At 35.3% G+C, this 23,891-nt stretch overlaps 1 pseudogene; it reads right to left on the bottom strand.

The window, feature by feature from the left end:
• Positions 1-3,362: 3,362 nt before the first annotated feature.
• On the bottom strand, positions 3,363-3,513 carry LOC123394474 (annotated as a pseudogene).
• Between the last annotated feature and the right edge of the window lie 20,378 nt (positions 3,514-23,891).

The raw sequence follows: 23,891 nt of genomic DNA, 5'->3' as shown, positions 1-23,891 counted from the left end.
GAGGGTATGGGGAGATGGAGAGGAGAAGGGAGTTGAAGGGAATTGGAAGAGGAGATAAACCATGAGAGACTATGGACTACGAAAAACAATCTGAGGGTTTAGAAGGGGTGGGGAGTGGGAGGTCGGGGGAGACAGGTGGTGGGTATTATGGAGGGCACGTATTGCATGGAGCACTGGTTGTGGTGCATAAACAATGAATTCTGTTTCACTGAAAAGAAATAAATTAAAAAAAAAGAATTTTGGATCAACCAGTAAATCAAAGAGGAAATTAAATAACTTATGGAAACCAATGAGAACAAAAACACTTTGGTCCAACACCTATGCGATACAGACAAGGCGGTCCTAAGTGGGAAATACATAACCATCCAAGCCTTAGTAAAAAAATATAGAAAAATCCTGAATACACAAACTAACTTTATATCTTAAAGAACTGGAGAATTAACAACAAATTAAACCTAACCCATACATGAAGAAGGCAATAATTAAGATTAGAGCAGAGACCAAAAAATTAGAAACCAGAAATACAGTAGAACACATCAATGAAACTAGAATTTGGTTCTTTGAAAGAATGAGATTGATAAAGCTCTGGCCAGACTTGTCCGAAAGAAAAGAGAAAGGACCCAAATTAATAAAATTATCACAAGGGAAGAAATTATGACTTACACCAAAGAAATAGAAACAATCATCAGAAATTATTCTCAACAGATATATTCTAATAAGTTAAGCAACCTAAAAGAAATGGACGCGTTCCTCAAAACCTATAAACTACCAACACAGAAAAAAGAAAAATAGATGATTTGAAAAGACCAATAACCAGTAACAAGATTGAAGCAGGGATTAAAAACTTCCCAAAAAACAAGAGTCCAGAAACTGATGGATATCCTGGGGAATTCTAGCAAACATTCAAAGAAGAAATAATACCTATTCTCCTGAAGATGTTTCAAAAAATAGAAACAGAACTTCTAGACTCTTTCTATGAGGTCAGCATTGCCGTGTTCCCAAAACAAGCTAAGATCCCATCAAAAGAATTTCATGACCTGAGCTGAAGGCAGCGGCTTAACCCACTGAGCCACCCAGGCGCCCCCTATAATTATGTGGGTCTATATCTGGACTTTCTATTGTTTTCCATTAATCTATTTATCTATTCTTATGTAAATATCATCCTATCTTAATTACCATAGCTTTACACTAAGAATGACATAAAGTAGCATCAGTTCTCCATTTTTGTTCTTCTCCTTCAATAGTGTGATGGCTATTTGCCTATTTTGGTTTTTCATACAAGTTTGAGAACCCATTTGTTGATATTCACAAAACAACTTGCCAAAATTTTGTCTGGGACTGTATTGAACATAGATCAAATTTGTGAGAACTCATTTTAACAATAATGAATTCTTTTAGCCATGAATATTAAATGCATTATCAATTAGTTAGATTTAATTTGACTTCTTTCATCAGAGTTTTGTATACAGATAATATAGATATTTTAGATTTATTCCAAATATTTTTAGTTTTTTAGGTGCTAATGTAAATTTATTTTTAAAAATATTTTTTTTAAACTTCATTTGTTCTCTGTTGGTATATAAGCAAGCAATTGATTTTTATGTTAATCTGTCACTTTGCTATAATTTCTTATTAGTTGTAAAAGGTTTTTCTTTTATTATTTTGGATTGGGATTTTCTATATAGACAAGTATGTCATCTGTGAACAAAGACAGTTTTGTTCTTTGCTTCCTAAAATAGATTTTATTTCATTTTCTTGTCTTAATACATTATCTAGAATTTCCAGCACAACAGTGAATAGGAGTGGTGAGGGAAGACATCCCTGACATGCCAATTTAGTGTGAAGCATCTAGTTTCTCACTGCTAAGTATCATGGTAATTACAGGTATTTTGTAGACGTTCTTAATCCAAGTGGGAATGCTTTCCTCTGTTTCTAGCTTGTTGAGAGTTTTTTTATAATAAATGGATGTTGGATTTTTATCGAACATTGTTTTCTACAGCTATTGCCATGATCAAATAATTTTTCTATTTTTACCCTATTGATGTGACATTATTTGATTTTTTGAATACTGAACAATGTTTATGTGACCAGCATATATCCCACTTGCATATATTTGTACACACTGTTGCACTTAATTTACCAATATTTTGTGGATTTTTTCTTTATGTTCATGAGATATCACTCTAAAGAAAAGAGTGAGTTTTCTCTACCATGGAAGAGATTAAATCTTTAAAGTAACCCTGAAAATAAGAATTAAAAACCTCCCAGCCAACAAACATTATTTAATGCATCTCTTTCTCTAGAAAAGACATTCAATAGTAAAGGGAATGAAATTAGTATTCCCCACTTGCCTGGTGCAAATACTGACTTACTCCAGATAGAGAGAATAGTTGTAAAACCACTACTATATTTGGCTTCCACATGATGGTGGGATGTTTCTTTCCTAATACAAAATGTGTGAGAATACTACTAAATAATAAAAAGGAAGAACACATACATGCTACAACATGGATAAGCCTCAAAAACATTATTCTCAGTAAAAGAAACTGTACCATTTAATTATATAAAATGTCCATAAAAGATAAATGCATATGCAGGAAGCAAACCAGTATCACCAAGGGCTAAGTGTGGGAAAGGGAACTGTCTGTCAATGATAAGAAGGGATCCTCTTGGGAGTAATGGAAATGTTCTAAAACTGGATTCTGGAGATGGTTGCACATCTCTGTAAACTCACTAAAATTCATGCATTTTACACTTAAAACAGGTAGATTTTATGGCATATAAAGTATTGGTTATTCTTTGGACCCAAATAAAATGCTATTCTTTGAATTAAATAAAACTATTAAAAAAAAAAGAAAAGAGTGTCATCTTTACTCTATTGCAATAAATAGGGGAAAGTTAAAATATTTATGTCTGCAAGTTATCATTAAAACTACAAAAATGTCAGGGCACCTGGGTGGCTCAGTTGGTTAAGCATCTGCCTTTAACTCAGGTCATGATCCCAGGGTCCTGGGATCAAGTCCTGCATGGAGCCCTACGTCAAGTCCTGCATTGAGCCCCACATGTATGGGTGGGTGGGGGAGGTCCTTGCTTAGTACAGAGTCTACTTCTCCCTTCCTTTCCCATCCCCCCTCCCTGTGTTATGCTCTCTTTTTCTCTCTCTCCCTCTCTCAAATAAGTAAAATCTTTAAAAAATAAAAATAATAAAACTACAAAGAATGTACACATCTTTTGAAAATTAACAAAAACCAATTTTTCAGTTTGTATACTGAGAGATTTTACAATTTTGAAAAAAATACATTAGTTCAAATCTAACTATATTAGAAACCAAAATAATCCAAATAGTATACTAGAAAGATTATACTTGAAAGATTAATATGGAATTAATGTGCCATATGAAAAAGAAGAATGGATGGCCAGCAGATCATTTACAAAATATATAAAGTTTTCAATTATCAATAATCGCACCTCGGATAAACCCAATTGGCTACGATACTGCCACTGTGCAAAGCTAAAGATAAGATAATTGAAAACAAAGGAAAAGATATGGAAAACAGACCTGAATTTAATATCTGATTAGATATTAAAAATAGGGAGAAAATAATAGGATGCATAAATTAAAGATATTAAAGCCTAGATAACTGAAAGAAAAAGCATAAGAGACAAGAATGAAATTCAGAAGAGAAGAGTTTATAGATAAGAAACTAAAAAACTGTATTTTAAGATTTTTACACCTGAGACAGGGGAAAGGAGTCTGAGCAAAGTTCTGATAGGAATTAGTAATACAGAACCAGAGATCCGAAGGGGATAGGTTGATACTTGACTTCCATTGCAATGCACTCCCAACCATTGCCTCTTCCAATTTTTCCTTATATATATAGGTTTAACTATTTCTTCTAAGTCTTCTTATAGATGCTGTAGTGATTCTTTTTTTTTTAAGATTTTATTTATTTATTTGACAGAGATCACAAGTATGCAGAGAGGCAGGCAGAGAGAGAGAAGGAGAAGCAGGCTCCCTGCTGAGCAGAGAGCCCAATGCAGGTTTGACCCCAGGACCCTGAGATCATAACCTGAGCCAAAGGCAGAGGCTTAACCCACTGAGCCACCCAGGTTATGAATTAAATAGTCAGTCAAATAAAAAACTAAGAAAACATGACTTCTCCCACCTTCCCTTTCCTACCCACCCCTCTCTCTCTCTCTCTCACACACACACACACAAACACACACACACTATGCCCAATTTATATCCTAACTCACTCTCAGTGCTAACTTTCTTCTAATGTTCTCTTATCACTCCCTTCTTTCTGGCATCTATCATTTCTTACCCTCCCTACAAAAGACTCCTACCTAGTACCAATGTTTTTATTCCATTGAAAATTCGCTCAATTCAGAGTAGGTATTTTCTTACATAACAGTCCCTCCCAGCCATTTAAAATATGATAATGGCTACTTTTCTCAAAACATAAAAATGTATAAATTATCCAACTAAAATACCTTTAAAAAAAACCATAAGTGACTCTTAATCTCACAAAACAAACTGAGGGTTGCTGGGGGGAGGGGGGTTGGGAGAAGGGGGGTGGGGTTATGGACATTGGGGAGGGTATGTTCTTTGGTGAGTGCTGTGAAGTGTGTAAACCTGGCGATTCACAGACCTGTACCCCTGGGGATAAAAATACATGTTTATAAAAAATTAAAAATTAAAAAAATTTAAAAAAATATTTGACTTTCCATAAATTCACAGAGATTCCTATATTAATTAATTAATTAATTAATGTTTTCCACATTATTTCTATAAGTATTTGTCTCATAATTTTTTGTAGTATCAAAAAGTGTCTTTTCTATTTAGCAATTTTCCTATTTTCCATTATTTTTTTAAAAGTATATTTTTTGAGAGAGATTCATATAAGAGCATCTGATTTAAACACATATAAGTATATATCCATCAACAGATTGTTAATTATTTTGAGACATTCTTTTTTATTGATGCACATTTGACACATAATGTTACATTCACTTCAGGTGTACATAGAGTGATTCCACAAGTGTAGCTACCATCTGTCACTATACAAAACTATGACAATACCATTGACATAATCCCTATACTAGGAATCCCCATGACTTATTCTTTCCGTAAAGGGAAGCCTATTCTTCCCTACCTTTCACCTATTTTCCCCATTCCCCCATTGCCCTTCCCTCTGGCAAACATCAGTTTGTTCTCTGTATTTTCAATTCTGTTTCTTTATTTTGTTTTTCATATTTCACATATTAGTGAAATAATATGGTATTTGTCTTTATCTGTCTGACATATTTCTCTTAGCATACTACCTTCTAGGTCCATCCATGTTGTCACAGATAGCAAGGTCTCATTCTTTTTTTTTATAGCTGAATAATATCTCACCACATGTGTATACCACATCTTCTCTATCCGTTTATGTATCACTGGACACTTAGGTTGCACTATTTTTTGACTATTGTAAATAATCCCCCCCAATAAACATAGGAGTGCTTATATTTTTTCAAATTAGTGTTTTTGTTTCCCTTGTGTATATACATGCTAGTGGAATTACTAGATCATATGATATTTTTATTTGAATTCTTGGAGGAATCTCCATACTATTTTCCACTAGGCTTCACCAATTTACATTCCCACCAAGAGTGCACAAGAGTCTCCTTTTCTCCACCTCCTCACCAACACTTGTTATTTCTTACTTTTTTTTAAGATTTGATTTATTTATTTGACACATAGACAGAGATCACAAGTAGGCAGAGAGGTGGCGGGGGGAGCAGGCTCCCTGCTGAGCAGAAAGCCCAATGCAGGGCTGGATCCCAGGACCCTGAGATCATGACCTGAGCTGAAGGCAGAGGATTAACCCATTGAGCCACCCAGGTACCCCCTTACTTTTTTGTAAGGTGATATCTCATTTTGGTTTTGATTTGCACTTTCCTAATGATGAGTGACATTGAACATCTTTTCAAGTGCCCATTGGTCATTTGTATGTCTTGTTTAAAGAAATGCCTATTTATGTCTTCTGTCCATTTTTAAATCAGATTATTTGTTTTCTTGATGTTGGATTGTATAAGTTATTTATATATTTTGGATATTAACTCATTAAATATATCATTTGCTAATATCTTTTTCCATTCAGTATGTTATGTTTTAATTCTGTCAATGGTTTCCTTTGCTAAGCGGAAGCATTTTATTTTGGTGTAGACCCAATAGTTTATTTTTCTTCTTGTTTCCTTTGCCTGAGCTATTCTTAATATCCACTATTAAGACTAATTTGAAGAGCAAAACACCTTCAAACAGCTGACATACGCTGTTTCTTTTTAAATTGGAGCTAATTCTTTTAAATGTAACTGGAATATATTACTGGAAAACAAAAAAATATATAATGGAATAAATAAACCCCAAGGATAATATTTTCTTGTAATTTTTTTCACATGAAATGTCATTCAAGAATATAGCTATTATTTATTTAATCAAATAATATCAAGAAGTAGTTATTCTGAGTCACTCCTAATCTTATTTTTTCCTTTAAAAATTTTAATATTTTATACTTTCTATCAACAAAAAAGCAAAATAATAGTCTAACCCATGAACTAATTGGCTTTTTTTAATTTGTAATTTCCCTTTCATTAAATATATGAGGAATGTTGATCAGGATTCTTCTCATTAAGAGGTTTAATACCAATACAACTTTATATTTTATCTTTAATAATTATTTATAAAAGTTTTTAATCCTTTAAACTTTTAAAGCATTTAGTTTATTTACTTATTATAATTGTAGTGTTATCTAAATCTTGAAAAGAAATGTAATGCTTTATACCTTACTGTCAAAGGAAATAAAATTTACTTTAAAATTGCAACATATATACATTTTAATAAGAACAGAATTTAATTTAACTTAACAAGTACATAAACTTATACATATGTAAATCCTATAAAAGAACCATAGAATGGGAGGAGTCAAGATGGCGGAGAAGTAGCAAGCTGAGACTGCTTCAGCTAGCCGGAGATCAGCTAGATAGCTTATCTAAAGATTGCAAACACCTGAAAATCCATCGGCAGATCGAAGAGAAGAAGAACAGCAATTCTGGAAACAGAAAATCAACCACTTTCTGAAAGGTAAGACCGGCGGAGAAGTGAATCCAAAGCGACGGGAAGATAGACCCCGGGGGGAGGGGCCGGCTCCCGGCAAGCGGCGGAGCAACCGGGCACAAAATCAGGACTTTTAAAAGTCTGTTCCGCTGAGGGACATCGCTCCAGAGGCTAAACCGGGGCGAAGCCCATGCGGGGTCAGCATGGCCTCAGGTCCCGCAGGGTCACAGAAGGATCGGGGGTGTCTGAGTGTCGCAGAGCTTGCGGGTATTGGAACGGGAAAGCCGGCTACAGAGACAGAGCCGACAGTAAGCTCACAGCTCGGTGTTACCTTGAACCGGTCGCAGGCTCGGTGAGCTCGGAGCGGGGCTGGAGGTCAGGCAGACGGGAATAACTGGGCGCTGTTCTCTGAGGGCGCACTGAGGAGTGGGGCCCTGGGCTCTCGGCTCCTCCGGCCCGAGACCAGGAGGCCGCCATTTGTATTCCTGTCCTCCGGAACTCTACGGAAAGCGCTCAGGGAACGAAAGCTCCTGAAAGCAAACCCGAGCTGATTACTCACCACAGCTCGGGTAAGGGCGGTGTAATTCCGCCTGGGGCAAAGACACTTGAGAATCACTACAACAGGCCCCTCCCCCAGAAGATAAACAAGAAATCCAGCCTAGACCAAGTTCACCTACCAAGGAGTGCGGTCTCAATACCAAGGAGAGCAGCAGAATTCCAGAGGAGGAGAAAGCCAAGCACGGAACTCATGGCTTTTTTCCTGTGATTTTTTTTTTTTAGTCTTGCAGTTAATTTAATTTTTTCTTTTTCATTTTTTTTTTTCTTCTCGCCTTCGGGTAAAAAATTTTTTTTTAACTGTTACCTTTTTCTTTTTTAATGATTTTTTACTAGTTTATCTAATATATATATTATTCTTTTTTACATTTTTCTTAGGTGTTTTCTTTTTTAAAAAATTATTTTCTTTTCTTTTCTTTTTCTTTTTACTTTTTTTTTTCTTTCTTCCTTTTTGAACCTCTTTTTATCCCCTTTCTCCCCACTCACGATTTTGGATCTCTTCTAATTTGGTTAAAGCACATTTTCCTGGGGTTGTTGCCACCCTTTTAGTATTTTACTTGCCCCTTCATTTACTCTTATCTGGACAAAATGACAAGACGTAAAAATTCAACACAAAAAAAAGAACAAGAGGCAGTACTGAAGGCTAGGGACCTAATCAATACAGACATCGGTAATATGTCAGATCTAGAGTTCAGAATGACAATTTTCAAGGTTCTAGCCGGGCTCGAAAAAGGCATGGAAGATATTAGGGAAACCCTCTCGAGAGATATAAAAGCCCTTTCTGGAGAAATAAAAGAACTAAAATCTAACCAAGTTGAAATCAAAAAAGCTATTAATGAGGTGCAATCAAAAATGGAGGCTCTAACTGCTAGGATAAATGAGCAGAAGAAAGAATTAGTGATATAGAAGACCAAATGACAGAGAATAAAGAAGCTGAGCAAAAGAGAGACAAACAGCTACTGGACCACGAGGGGAGAATTCGAGAGATAAGTGACACCATAAGACGAAACAATATTAGAATAATTGGGATTCCAGAAGAAGAAGAAAGAGAGAGGGGAGCAGAAGGTATACTGGAGAGAATTATTGCGGAGAATTTCCCCAATATGGCAAAGGGAATGAGCATCAAAATTCAGGAGGTTCAGAGAACGCCCCTCAAATTCAATAAGAATAGGCCCACACCCCGTCACCTAATAGTAAAATTTACAAGTCTCAGTGACAAAGAGAAAATCCTGAAAGCAGCCCGGGAAAAGAGGTCTGTAACATACAATGGTAAAAATATTAGATTGGCAGCTGACTTATCCACAGAGACCTGGCAGGCCAGAAAGAGCTGGCATGATATTTTCAGAGCACTAAACGAGAAAAACATGCAGCCCAGAATACTATATCCAGCTAGGCTATCATTGAAAATAGAAGGAGAGATTAAAAGCTTCCAGGACAAACAACAACTGAAAGAATTTGCAAATACCAAACCAGCTCTACAGGAAATATTGAAAGGGGTCCTCTAAGCAAAGAGAGAGCCTAAAATTAGTAGATCAGAAAGGAACAGAGACCATATACAGTAACAGTCACCTTACAGGCAATACAATGGCACTAAATTCATATCTCTCAATAGTTACCCTGAATGTGAATGGGCTAAATGCCCCTGTCAAAAGACGCAGGGTATCAGAATGGATAAAAAAACAAAACCCATCTATATGTTGCCTCCAAGAAACTCATTTTAAGCCCGAAGACACCTCCAGATTTAAAGTGAGGGGGTGGAAAAGAATTTACCATGCTAATGGACATCAGAAGAAAGCAGGAGTGGCAATCCTTATATCAGATCAATTAGATTTTAAGCCAAAGACTATAATAAGAGATGAGGAAGGACACTATATCATACTCAAAGTGTCTGTTCAACAAGAAGATTTAACAATTTTGAATATCTATGCCCCCAACATGGGAGCAGCCAACTATATAAACCAATTAATAACAAAATCAAAGAAACACATTAACAATAATACAATAATAGTAGGGGACTTTAACACTCCCCTCACTGAAATGGACAGGTCATCCAAGCAAAAGATCAGCAAGGAAATAAAGGCCTTAAACGACACACTGGACCAGATGGACATCACGGATATATTCAGAATATTTCATCCCAAAGCAACAGAATACACATTCTTCTCTAGTGCACATGGAACATTCTCCAGAATAGATCACATCCTCGGTCCTAAATCAGGACTCAACCGGTATCAAAAGATTGGGATCATTCCCTGCATATTTTCAGACCACAATGCTCTAAAGCTAGAACTCAACCACAAAAGGAAGTTTGGAAAGAACCCAAATACATGGAGACTAAATAGTATCCTTCTAAAGAATGAATGGGTCAACCAGGAAATTAAAGAAGAATTGAAAAAAATCATGGAAACAAATGATAATGAAAATACAACGGTTCAAAATCTGTGGGATACAACAAAGGCAGTCCTGAGAGGAAAATATATAGCGGTACAAGCCTTTCTCAAGAAACAAGAAAGGTCTCAGGTACACAACCTAACCCTACACCTAAAGGAGCTGGAGAAAGAACAAGAAAGAAACCATAAGCCCAGCAAGAGAAGAGAAATCATAAAGATCAGAGCAGAAATCAATGAAATAGAAACCAAAAAAACAATAGAACAAATCAACGAAACTAGGAGCTGGTTCTTTGAAAGAATTAATAAAATTGATAAACCCCTGGCCCGACTTATCAAAAAGAAAAGAGAAAGGACCCAAATCAATAAAATCATGAATGAAAGAGGAGAGATCACAACTAACACCAAAGAAATACAAACTATTATAAGAACATACTATGAGCAACTCTATGGCAATAAATTTGACAATCTGGAAGAAATGGATGCATTCCTAGAAACATATAAACTACCACAACTGAACCAGGAAGAAATAGAAAGCCTGAACAGACCCATAACCAGTAAGGAGATTGAAACAGTCATTAAAAATCTCCAAACAAACAAAAGCCCAGGGCCAGACGGCTTCCCGGGGGAATTCTACCAAACATTTAAAGAAGAACTAATTCCTATTCTCCTGAAACTGTTCCAAAAAAATAGAAATGGAAGGAAAACTTCCAAACTCATTTTATGAGGCCAGCATCACCTTGATCCCAAAACCAGACAAGGATCCCACCAAAAAAGAGAGCTATAGACCGATATCCCTGATGAACACAGATGCGAAAATACTCAACAAAATACTAGCCAATAGGATTCAACAGTACATTAAAAAGATCATTCACCACGACCAAGTGGGATTTATTCCAGGGCTGCAAGGTTGGTTCAACATCCGCAAATCAGTCAATGTGATACAACACATCAATAAAAGAAAGAACAAGAACCATATGATACTCTCAATAGATGCTGAAAAAGCATTTGACAAAGTACAGCATCCCTTCCTGATCAAAACTCTTCAAAGTGTAGGGATAGAGGGCACATACCTCAATATCATCAAAGCCATCTATGAAAAACCCACCGCAAATATCATTCTCAATGGAGAAAAACTGAAAGCTTTTCCGCTAAGGTCAGGAACACGGCAGGGATGTCCATTATCACCACTGCTATTCAACATAGTCCTAGAGGTCCTAGCCTCAGCAATCAGACAACAAAAGGAAATTAAAGGCATCCAAATCGGCAAAGAAGAAGTCAAATTATCACTCTTCGCAGAAGATATGATACTATATGTGGAAAACCCCAAAGACTCCACTCCAAAACTGCTAGAACTTATACAGGAATTCAGTAAAGTGTCAGGATATAAAATCAATGCACAGAAATCAGTTGCATTTCTCTACACCAACAGCAAGACAGAAGAAAGAGATATTAAAGAGTCAATCCCATTTACAATTGCATCCAAAACCATAAGATACCTAGGAATAAACCTAACCAAAGAGACACAGAATCTATACTCAGAAAACTATAAAGTACTCATGAAAGAAATTGAGGAAGACACAAAGAAATGGAAAAATGTTCCATGCTCCTGGATTGGAAGAATAAATATTGTGAAATGTCTATGCTACCTAAAGCAATCTACACATTTAATGCAATTCCTATCAAAGTACCATCCATCTTTTTCAAAGAAATGGAACAAATAATGCTAAAATTTATATGGAACCAGAAAAGACCTCGAATAGCCAAAGGGATATTGAAAAAGAAAGCCAAAGTTGGTGGCATCACAATTCCGGATTTCAAGCTCTATTACAAAGCTGTCATCATCAAGACAGCATGGTACTGGCACAAAAACAGACACATAGATCAATGGAACAGAATAGAGAGCCCAGAAATAGACCCTCAAATCTATGGTCAACTAATCTTCGACAAAGCAGGAAAGAATGTCCAATGGAAAAAAGACAGCCTCTTCAATAAATGGTGCTGGGAAAATTGGACAGCCACATGCAGAAAAATGAAATTGGACCATTTCCTTACACCACACACAAAAATAGACTCAAAATGGATGAAGGACCTCAATGTGCGAAAGGAATCCATCAAAATCCTTGAGAACACAGGCAGTAACCTCTTCGACCTCTGCCGCAGCAACATCTTCCTAGGAACAACGCAAAAGGCAAGGGAAGCAAAGGAAAAAAAATGAAAGAACTATTGGGATTTCATCAAGATCAAAAGCTTTTGCACAGCAAAGGAAACAGTTAACAAAATCAAAAGACAACTGACAGAATGGGAGAAGATATTTGCAAACGACATATCAGATAAAGGACTAGTGTCCAGAATCTATAAAGAACTTAGCAAACTCAACACCCAAAGAACAAATAATCCAATCAAGAAATGGGCAGAGGACATGAACAGACATTTCTGCAAAGAAGACATCCAGATGGCCAACAGACACATGAAAAAGTGCTCCATATCACTTGGCATCAGGGAAATACAAATCAAAACCACAATGAGATATCACCTCACACCAGTCAGAATGGCTAAAATCAACAAGTCAGGAAATGACAGATGCTGGCGAGGATGCAGAGAAAGGGGAACCCTCCTACACTGTTGGTGGGAATGCAAGCTGGTGCAACCTCTCTGGAAAACAGCATGGAGGTTCCTCAAAATGTTGAAAATAGAACTGCCCTATGACCCAGCAATTGCACTATTGGGTATTTACCCTAAAGATACAAATGTAGTGATCCAAAGGGGCACATGCACCTGAATGTTTATAGCAGCAATGTCTACAATAGCCAAACTATGGAAAGAACCTAGATGCCCATCAACAGATGAATGGATCAAGAAGATGTGGTATATATACACAATGGAATACTATGCAGCCATCAAAAGAAATGAAATCTTGCCATTTGCGACAACATGGATGGAACTAGAGCGTATCATGCTTAGCGAAATAAGTCAAGCGGAGAAAGACAACTATCATATGATCTCCCTGATATGAGGAAGTGGTGATGCAACATGGGGGCTTAAGTGGGTAGGAGAAGAATCAATGAAACAAGATGGGATTGGGAGGGAGACAAACCATAAGTGACTCTTAATCTCACAAAAGAAACTGAGGGTTGCTGGGGGGAGGGGGTTTTGGGAGAAGGGGTGGGATTATGGACATTGGGGAGGGTATGTGCTTTGGTGAGTGCTGTGAAGTGTGTAAACCTGGTGATTCACAGACCTGTACCCCTGGGGATAAAAATATATGTTTATAAAAAATAAAAAATTAAAGAAAAAAAAAATAAAAATAAAAAATAAATTAAAAAAATTAAAAAAAAAAAGAACCATAGAATGATCAACTAAAGACTTTTAATGGCACAAAAATATTAAATTATGTGTTTAGTATTATATATGTAAGCTTAGAATACCTATACTAATATTTTAACCTCATTTTTATTATATGAAAAGATTCCATGCAGATAAATTGATTTGAACTTATTTGAAGTAATAGGATATAAGTCTATAGAGGGAAATGAGTGAAAATAAAATTATGAGGAGAAAGAAAAATGTAAATTCTGAATGCTAATAATAAGCTTTGTTTTTAAATCTGAGTGTTGGTAAATATCAAATCATCCTGGTACTTAGATTCCATTATTTTAAAAAGGGGTGCAACAGTTTTATTTCTAAATGTCAACAATTATAATATACTACAAAACTACATCCCTGGGAACTATTTAAACTTGTAATGAAAAAAATTGAATGAAAACCTAAAAATATGTGAGGAGCATAGATTTCAAAATTATTTCAAGTGGATTATGAGCAAAAGTTATTTTCATCTTTGAGTGATCTCTGAGCATATGAATTTTTTTCATTCAGCATTTATCTATAATCTGCAGAAAATGCTAACTTCCGGGGACAGCTATTTCACAACTTTCATGAGGAACTTATTTCCAATGTATTAAATGCTTGTCAGCAAATTATCTCCTGTATCTAATGATTCATGTTAGAATTTAAATCAAGTTCTTCTTCTATCTCTAGTAAAGCTATCTAACTACTATCATTTTTTTCTATTAAATAACCCAACATACACATACAAAATGTATTCCTTGAACTTACTTTTTCAACCCTTTAATTAATTTATCTAGTTAAATCAAACTCTTCAAGCATCACTAAGAAATCTATGTAGCAAAATTGAAATTCCATTACTTTCTACTTGAAAGCAGTGTATAGGACTTTGAGCTTTTGTAATGCCAGATAAAGCTTAAATGAGGTTTAAAAACTGATTGCTTTTTGTAGGTGAAATCCTGAGAGTCTTTGAAATGGACCTTACTATCCTCTACCCACATGAAAGTGTATTTAATTCACGAAGGAAAAGAGTGGATTTATTAATTAAAATGGTTTATAAACTCCCTGTTAACAGTCAATTTACAGAAGAAAGGAAGCATTTACAGGGAATACAGATGAGCTATTTGAACAAGAAGCAGTGAGGACCTTCTAACACACTAGCAAAGTGCAGTTAGGTATCTTAATTGGTAGATCAAACAGTAACTGAAAAACCAAAGAACTGATATATCAGAAACATGGACAAGTTAAACAACTTCTGAAAATAATTTCTTAATGAACCTAAGGGTTAAAATGATGACACTGAGAAACATTTTTAAACTAAGTGTATTTTAGTATATAAAGAGATTCAAAGATTCTGGAATAGTTTATCCTGGCAACATAACAGCACCTCAAATAAACCCCTGCCCTTTACTATAAAATTTTTATCCTCCAAAGCACTTGCTTAGGAAGGAAGAAGTATTCAATACATGAACTGATTTTTTTCAGCATGCAATGATAAGTTCCACCTGACCTGCTTTCCCATATATGATCAACAAGCATGCCAAAAACCATTTTTATTAACTTCTGTAATTATCTGGTATTCTATCATCAAAGGTTCCATGAAACAAGGCAGAATAATACACTCTTAGAAAATAAAATGCATTGTCAGTAAAGCTGAACTCTTGGTAAAGAACAAATGGCATTTTTTGCCTTTAAAACATATTTAAGTTGAGCTCTAGTCTTACATATTATGTAGTGTTCTTATTCCTATTGCAGAGTAACGACTCAAAAACTGAATGGCTTAAAACAATAATTATGTCATTATTATCTCTCATGGTTCTAATGGCTAACTGGGTTCAGCTACTTGGTTCATGACTTAGAGTCTCAGCTGCAGTAAGTGGTGATGCTGGTGTCTACAGAGGCTTCCTCCTTCATGTCTGATGGTTGATACTCATTGTCAGTTGGGACTTTTTCTGTGGTCACCAGCTAGAACATCTACATGCAACCATTTCATAGATGCTTGGCTTTCTTATATCAGGGACAATGTGTGTGGACCAAGAGATGCAGACAGAAACTGTATAATGTTCTTCTGCCACAGTTACAAATCCACCCAGATTCAAGCAGAAAGAGCAAAGATATTTATCTCTTGCTGGGAAGAGTGTCAAAGAATTCAGAGGTTGTTATAAATGAGTAATGGTTTACACACTGGCAATAAATTATTCACATTCCTCCCACATTAAAAAAAATAGAAACATAGATGTTGTAAAACTGAATTGTAATATTATATAATGTAAAATCAATAAATATATTTCAGAATCCTTCCTTCCAAAGTATTTTGGCCTTCTCTTGTAAGGAGAGACATATAGTCAATTAAATTCTTATAATGCTGCCAGACTGAACTATCCCATAAAACTCAAAATACATTTCAATTTTGAATGTTTTTCTAAGACCTCTCAAAAACCTCATAAGACATAACTCAATGTCTAAAATTTTGTCATCTAAGTCAAATCCAAGTCAAGATGAAGCTTTTGGGTTGAGTTTGTTGGAAACAGCCCTTTTATACTATTTTTCTCAGTTTGAAGACCTATGAACTGAAAAATGACAAATTAGCTACCTAGGGGAACCCAACACACAAATGTAAAAGCATTATAGCAGTAAATACCGCTGTTCAAAAAGAAGGAGCTGAAATGCAGGAACAGTCATTGGTGTTCAGCAATTCTGAAACCTAGCTAAGCATATGTTGACAGGTCTAGGACTACTCCTTGGAAATGATTTTCCACGGATATTGGTTCCATTCTCTGAGCTTTTGATTCAATTTTCTTAGTCATGCATCCTTTCTCAATAGGAAAATAAAGATTATAACTGAGTATTCTCAGCCTATTCTCTGTCCAAAAGATGTTGGGGATCCAAAAACTTATTTTAAACATGTGTTCTCTATTTCCCTTCTGCTTGAGTTGCCAGTGCTTCCAAGAGAATCAATATCCTATCAACTTTGTGAGTATTCGCTCCTCTAAATAAAAGGCACAGCTGTCAAACACTGCCACATAGGCCCATCTTTACCTTGATTTCCTAGTGAAAGTCCTATGGAACAACACTTGAGACTGGTAGTACTCAAGGATAGAAGAGTAGAAGCCCTGTTGGTACTAAACAAGATTTGGAAGACATGCCCTTAAGATCCTTAGAGGTTTATCTTTTTAAAAGTTTTGGTGAGGCACAAGTTTGTGTTTCTTTGATGTCTTCAACAAAGAATAATATAATTTTATCTTGGATGTGATCTTAGCAAGGAAGGCTTTCTTTCCCCCTCTCCCACCCTAGGTGAAATTTTGACATCTGGGAAGGAATGAAAAATAAATTTATTTTTAATTTAAAGGATCTTATCTTTTACAGTTTTTTTTTTCCAATTTCACTGTACAGTTCTTTTTTTTTTCTTCCCTCTCATTTCTCCCATTTTAGTAGAGTTGACTAGGAAAATCTATGTGGTATATTAATACTCTACCTGGTAATCAACTTAGTTAGGCTCTCAAATTCCTTAGGTACATTTCCTATTTCCACATTATCCTACATGAGAATGTCAGCAAACTTTCTGTCAAATGAGGTCTCCTTTCTTCTAGATTCACAAAACATATAAGCGTCCCACCCCCATGTGCTCCTGATGACATTTAGACATCTTAGCCTCTTTTGGCCCTTTAAGCTTTCACTAAAACACTGCTTAACATCATTTCCACTGTTAACTTGTTCTAAATCCAATGAAACATGCTATAAATTTTTGTTATGGCACTTTCAAGTACAAAGATTAGTTCAACTACTGTTGTTGTATAAAAATTACTTCCAAAAAGTAGTGACATAAAAGATAGTAACCACTTTATTATAAAATGTTATGTTTTTAAGTATTGACTGGTTTCAACTAGTTGACTATCACACAAATTTTCACATGCTTTTATAGTAAAATGGAGGCTGGGGCTGGCATCACCACAAAGGCTTCTTCCTTCACTTATCTTGAGTAGATTCTGGCTGTCATCTGGAAACTCATCTGGTGATTTTGACTGAACATTTCCAGGTAGTTCCATCATATAGAAGCTTGGCTTTTCCAGAGGTTTTGTTTTAGTGTAAATCTCCTAAGATAATTGAATAGAAAATGCCACATGTCCAGCTTCAGAAGGTATTTAGCTTATCATCCTCCATAGTCAAAAGTTATTCAAATTTAAGTCAAGAGAACATGGATTTCACCTTCTGATGATGGAAGGAGTGTCAAATTTGGGGCATTTGTTTATTTGCTTAAAGATTTTATTTATTTGAGAGCAAGAGAGAATGAGAGAAAGAGAGTACTAGTAGGGGTGATGCAGAAGCAGACTTCAGAAATTGTGATTTTTGAAATGTATTTTGTTATTTATAGTTATTCTTATTGGAAAGGAACATGAGAGGAGTTTCTTAAATGTTCGAAAAAATTTTGTTTCTTGATCTGGGTGCTGGTTAAACAGGTGCACTCACTTCATGAAAAAGCATCAAGGTTTACCTTTTGTCTGCCCTATGAACCAGCAATTGCACTACTGGCTATTTAACCCAAAGATACAGATGGACCATATACACCCCAATGTTCATAGGAGCAATTTCCACAATAACCAAACTGTGGAAAGAGCTGAGATGCCCTTCAACAGATGAATGGATAAAGAAGATATGGTCCATATATACAATGGAATATTAGTTAGCCATCAGAAAGGATGAATACCCAACTTTTGCATGAACTTGGATGGGACTGGAGGAGATTATGTTGAGTGAAATAAATCAGGCAGAGAAAGTCAATTATCATATGGTTTCACTTGCTTGTGGAACACAAGGAATAATATGGAAGACATTTGGAGAAGAAAATAAAATGTGAAAGGGGAGAAACCAGAGGGAGAGATGAACCATGATAGACTGTGGACTCCAAAAAATAAACTGAGGGTTTAAGAAGGGAGGTGGATGAGGGCTTAGCCTGGTGAGGGGTATTAAGGAAGGCACATATTGCAGGGAGTGCTAGGTTTTATACACAATGAATCATGAAACACTACATTAAAAATCTAATGATATACTGTAAGGTGACTAACATAACATAATAATAAATTTTTTTAAAAAGAAGCTTTAGCTTTAATATTTGTACATCTTTAATATATATACTATTCCAATAAAATATTGCATTCAATGAATATGTAAATGAGGTTCTACATGTAAAGAAATTAGAAGTCACCACTGTATCTTAATAACAACTTAAAAAAAAAAAAAACAAACAGGCTGAAAAAATCAACAACTCTTTTCAGATCTGTTAGAGAAGAGAGGATGCAAAAGAAATGGCTGCCTCCAAGACTGGACAGAGAGATAGAGCAAGACAGGGAATCATAGCTTACCACAGAGTCACAAGCAAAAACTCTAATGACTAAAAATGTACAAATATACAAATTTATATACTGAAATTATTCATCAAGTGTATTTTATTTTACTGAAATAATTTAAAGTTATTAAATAAAATTATAATAAAATAAAATAAAGTTATAAAATAAAACCATATAGTTATACATTATGTTTTGATAAAAATATTTATAAAGTGAAATGCCAATCAGAGAAAGACAATTATCAGATGGTTTCACTCATATGTGGAATATAAGAAACAACACAGAGGATCATAGGGGAGGGAGAGAAAATTAAATGGGAAGTTACAGAGAGGGAGACAAGCCATGTGGGACTCTTAACTATAGAAAACAAACTGAAGGTTGCTAGAGGGGAGGTGGGTGGAGGAATGGCATAATCGGATGATGGGCTTTAAGGAGGGCATGTGATGTGATGAGCACTGGGTATTATATGCAAATGATGAATTACTGAATTCTACATCTGAAACTAATCATGTACTATATGTTGGCTAATTGAATTTAAATTTAGAAAACTTTTAAATAATCCAGTTTTCACTAAAGGACTATAGCTCCAATGTGTTTGGATAGCCTTCTGCTTTTCCATTTGCTCATATTGTTTATCTTATAGGGGTTCTCACAATAGCATACCCATAAACCCACAAGTTAGTCATAAGGTGTGTGTATATAGTAAATCTGGAAGGCAGATGGCAAGTATTGCTCTTCTGACTTTGATTACTTTAGTTCCCCCCCCCTTTTTTCTTTCCCTTTCTTGGAGATGTTTCATCTATACTTCTTCTAATGTTAAAATTATTAGATTTTTAGCTCTTCTTTTTATTCTCCTAAAGCCACCCTTAGAACTTATAAATATTTTAACCATATAGTATCTTAGGTTATAGAATAAGACTTGAATCATAGATGTCTTATAAGTAACAGGTTATGTGTTACAGTACATAATGAGATATGGATAAAATAGAAACGTAGATCTTTAAAACCTACCAGGTAATATTGGCTGGCATCTACAGGCTAATTTAAGTCATTTAAATTTCAAAGAAAATAAAAAATTATAATGTTACATATAGTACTGAGATTTATCTGGTGACCTTATGTCACAACAGGGCAATATGTAGTTTCCAGTCTGGCTAAGATCAAGCATATAAGACTAAAAGAATCAGTGAAGATATGTTAGTCCACAGGACAGAAAATGATATTCAGATATTTCAAAAGTATCTAGAAATTTTTGAGATATTTGGGTGTCTCAGTTCATTAAGTATCTGCCTTCAGCTCAGATCATGATCCTGGGGTCCTGGCATCGAGTCCCACATCAGGCTCCTTGCTCAGTGGGGAGCTTGCTTCTCCTCTATCTGTTGTTCCCCCTGCTTATGCTTCCACTCCCTCTCTCACTTCCTGACAAATAAATAATTAAAATCTTATAAAAATATCAGGTTTCTTTTTTATTGTGTTAGTCACCATGCAGTACATCGTTAGTTTTTGATGTAGTGTTTCATGATTCATCATTTGTATATAAACACCCAGTGCTCCATGCGATCTGTGACCTCCTTAATACCCATCACCGGGCTCACCCCATCCCCTCATGCCCCTCCCTTCTAAAATTCTCCGTTTGTTTCCCACAGTCCATAGTCTCTCATGGTTCATCAAATACTCTGATTTCTCCCTCTTCATTTTTCCCTTCTCCTGATGTCCTTCATGCTATTCCTTATGTTCCACAAATAAGTGAAACCATATGATAATCGACTTCCTCTGTTTGACTTATTTCACGTAGGATAATCTCCTCTAGTCCCATCCAAGTTGATGCAAAAGTTGGGTAATATCCCATTGTATATATGGACCCCATCTTCTTTATGCATTCATCTGTTGAAGGGCATCTTGGTTCTTTGCACATTTTGACTATTGTGGACACTGCTGCTATGAACAACATCTATAAAGAACTTCTGAAACTCAACACCCAAAAAGTCAAGTCTAAAAAAAAGTATTTAGGATTTTTTTTTTTAAATCCTATCAGGCACTTTAAAAAGCTGGAGAGAATTTGCAAGTTTCAAGTAAGGTAGAGAAAAATCCATACCTTAAAACAGCAATAAATAGAAAGTAGATAGTAGATATTGGCAACCATGAGCAAAAAGAGTAAAATGAACATGGCCTTTTAAAATATTTCCCTCTGATTTCATAAATGGAGATAGAAAACCAGGATATAATACTAAATTCTGTGATATTTTAGGAATTTCCAACTTATTCTAGGTAGATGGTCCAGCTCTACTTTGTTTTTGTTTATTTGTTTGTTTTAACTGTGGCATTCAATATATTGCATGATAAAAATAACCCTAATACTTGATGGTATAAAGCAATGCAACACTTTATGAGTATACAAGAATGGCTCTGTGCCAACTTGTCATGGCTATACACTGAACATCGCTGATTTGAGAGTTTGCATCTGTTCTACATGTCTCTCTCCCTGGGAAAGACATTTTGCTCCAAGTGATTGCTGAAGTAAAAAAAAAAAAAAATCATGATGACACATTTAAGTCCCTATTCATGTCCCATCATCCACTAACTTGCCATTGCAAGTTACATGGGCAGAATTCTAATTCAAAGTACAGAGAAATATAACCTACCATTTGTGGGTCGGATTGCAAATTTTCATACAAAGAAAATAGATACAGAGAAGAGTTTAAAAAAAAAAAAAATGAAGCCCATGTAAAATAGTGGTTCCAGCTAAGAAGTAAGCTCTTTCTTAGTGAAGAGTGCTGTATGGTTGATTTCAAATCTTTGGACTCCATCAATCCTAGATGGTTCCAAGAGTAAGATGTAAACTCTAGGAAACCATTAAAAGCAGAAGATTAACTCCACATGAGGCCAAATCATGTTTTGTGTCCAGATACTGTTTTGTGAAGAAAGGTGTTCAGAGATTCACGAAATACTATCTTTTGGGTCCATTCAGATTGCTATAATAAAATACCATGGACTGGGTAGTTTATAAACAATAAAATTTCTTTCTTACAGTTCTGGTGGTTGAAAGGATCAATGTGCCTACAAAGTCGCATTCTGGTGAAAATCCTACTGCTGGTTCATAAACTGGTGACTTCTTTCTGTGTTCTCACATGATGAAAGGGACTGGGGTGATAGTTGTGTGGGTTCTCTTTTATAATACTAATTCCATCCATGAGGGTGCCACCCTCATGACCTACACACCTCCAAAAGGTCCCACCTCCTAATACCATTACCTTTGAGGTTTGGAATTTCAACATATGAATTGGGGGAGGAGGAGACACGAATATTCAGAATATAACAATTATTTTGACAAATGTACCTCAATTTAGAGAATAAATATCAAACACTCAAAGCGTTCCAGATGTCCATTCACCTATCTATTCATAACACACATGTATAGTAATACTTCAAAAATATGCAAAAATATATTCTTTAATTAAAATACAGATAAAGGGGATTAAGGGGGACAAACTTTCAGTTATGAAATAAGTAAGTCATGGAGATGAAAAGTACAGCATAGGGAATCTAGTCAATAATATTGTAATGTTACATGCTGGCAGATGGTGACTACACTTATCATGGTGAGCACTGAGTAATGTGTAGGATTGCCAAATCAATATGTTGTATACCTGAAACTAAATAACATTAACACTAAAATGTCAGCTATATTTCAGTAATAAAATACAAAACAAATTGCATATTCCCAAGTTACCCCTTCACCTTTTCAACTACATTTTGTTAATTATAGTATTTCCCTAGTGAAAAATAGTTAAAAATAAAGCTCCTTAAGATGCTGGACATGAAAGGGACTCCAAATGATACAAGAGGTACGCATGCTTAATAAATATACCTAAAATAGGGGTCCAGTTATATTGAGCTAAAAATCTTACAGAAGTCTTAAATAATTTTTTAAAATGCAAATCTGTTCAGTTTTTCTAACTTTATATTAACAGTGTCTTTCTGCCAGAGCCCTCATATGAAGGAAACCAGGTCCTTAATAATCTGGGTTCCCACTGCCAAATCAAATTAAAGCTACTATTTTTTGACCAAGAACACATGTCAATTATTTTCTGTGTCATCAAACTTTCTTAATTATTAACTCATTTTTAAAAAAACAATATTCAGTCTGTTATATATGTAAGAGTTTTCAAAATAAGAATCTATGCCTCAGTACATTTAAATTATTTTTAAGAGACTGATAAAATTCTCCAAGAGCCACTGATTGATTCTTTTATCACTCTGCTAGTCCACAGGCATCATTTGATTATACTGCAATACCTTGTTATAGTGTTGCTGAACTGTGACTATCATTACTAATAGCATTTCCCCAGAAAAAAAGCAGATCCACTTCTCATTGACAGCATTCCACAGATAGAAAAATCTTGTCAAATGCACTTTGCAAAAATTAAAAAGAGAATGAAAGACTGTGCACAGAACAGGTGGTGTCTACTCAAGGAGAGAATTCTATTTTTATGCCTTTAATATGCATTTCTCCTTTCCTAAATATGACATTGGAGTTGCAGTAGAAGATAAAGTAAATCCTAAAAGAGAATAAAAAGTATTTCATGTCAAATCAGAGTTTCCAGCCTCACATAGCATGCCTTCAATTCATAATAAAACTGTTCCTAGTTTGCAAGGTCGTCTATTTGCATCCTGCTTTCAGTCAGTGCTTTGATCACTTATATGTTTGGTTTCGATTCTAGTGTTCACAAAGATTTGGTCCTTTCTTAGCATCTTTAAGTACTTGAATTAGTCGGAATAGAAGACTTTTTTGCTTGGATAACAACAACCCCCAAATCTTAGTGGCTTAATACAACCAAAGTTTTTTTTTTTCTCACTCACTGAAGTCCAAAAAAAGTTGCCTCCAGGAGCAAGAATGCATAATACTTCAATATTAAGGACCTGCTAGCACAACAGGAGGACTCTTCCAAGACACCTGCTACAAAGGAAGAGAAAGATTGACTAATTGAACAGGGAGCTTCCATTGCTTCAGTGACAAATGTACTTTAGGCTCACAACTCATTCATCAGAAGTAGTCATATGATATGCTTAACACGGGTGATATGCTTAACACAAGGGTGTGTGGTTTTCCATGGGCCCAAACAGAAGCGCTAGGAAACAGGGTCAGATGAACATACTTAA

The sequence above is a fragment of the Mustela putorius genome, unplaced genomic scaffold (assembly GCF_011764305.1).
Source record: "Mustela putorius furo isolate JIRA1106 unplaced genomic scaffold, ASM1176430v1.1 tig00000056_pilon_pilon_pilon, whole genome shotgun sequence".
NCBI classification, from domain to species: Eukaryota; Metazoa; Chordata; class Mammalia; order Carnivora; family Mustelidae; genus Mustela; species Mustela putorius.
The sequence above is the reverse complement of the archived record's forward strand: the minus strand, read 5'-3'. Positions and strand labels throughout refer to the sequence as shown.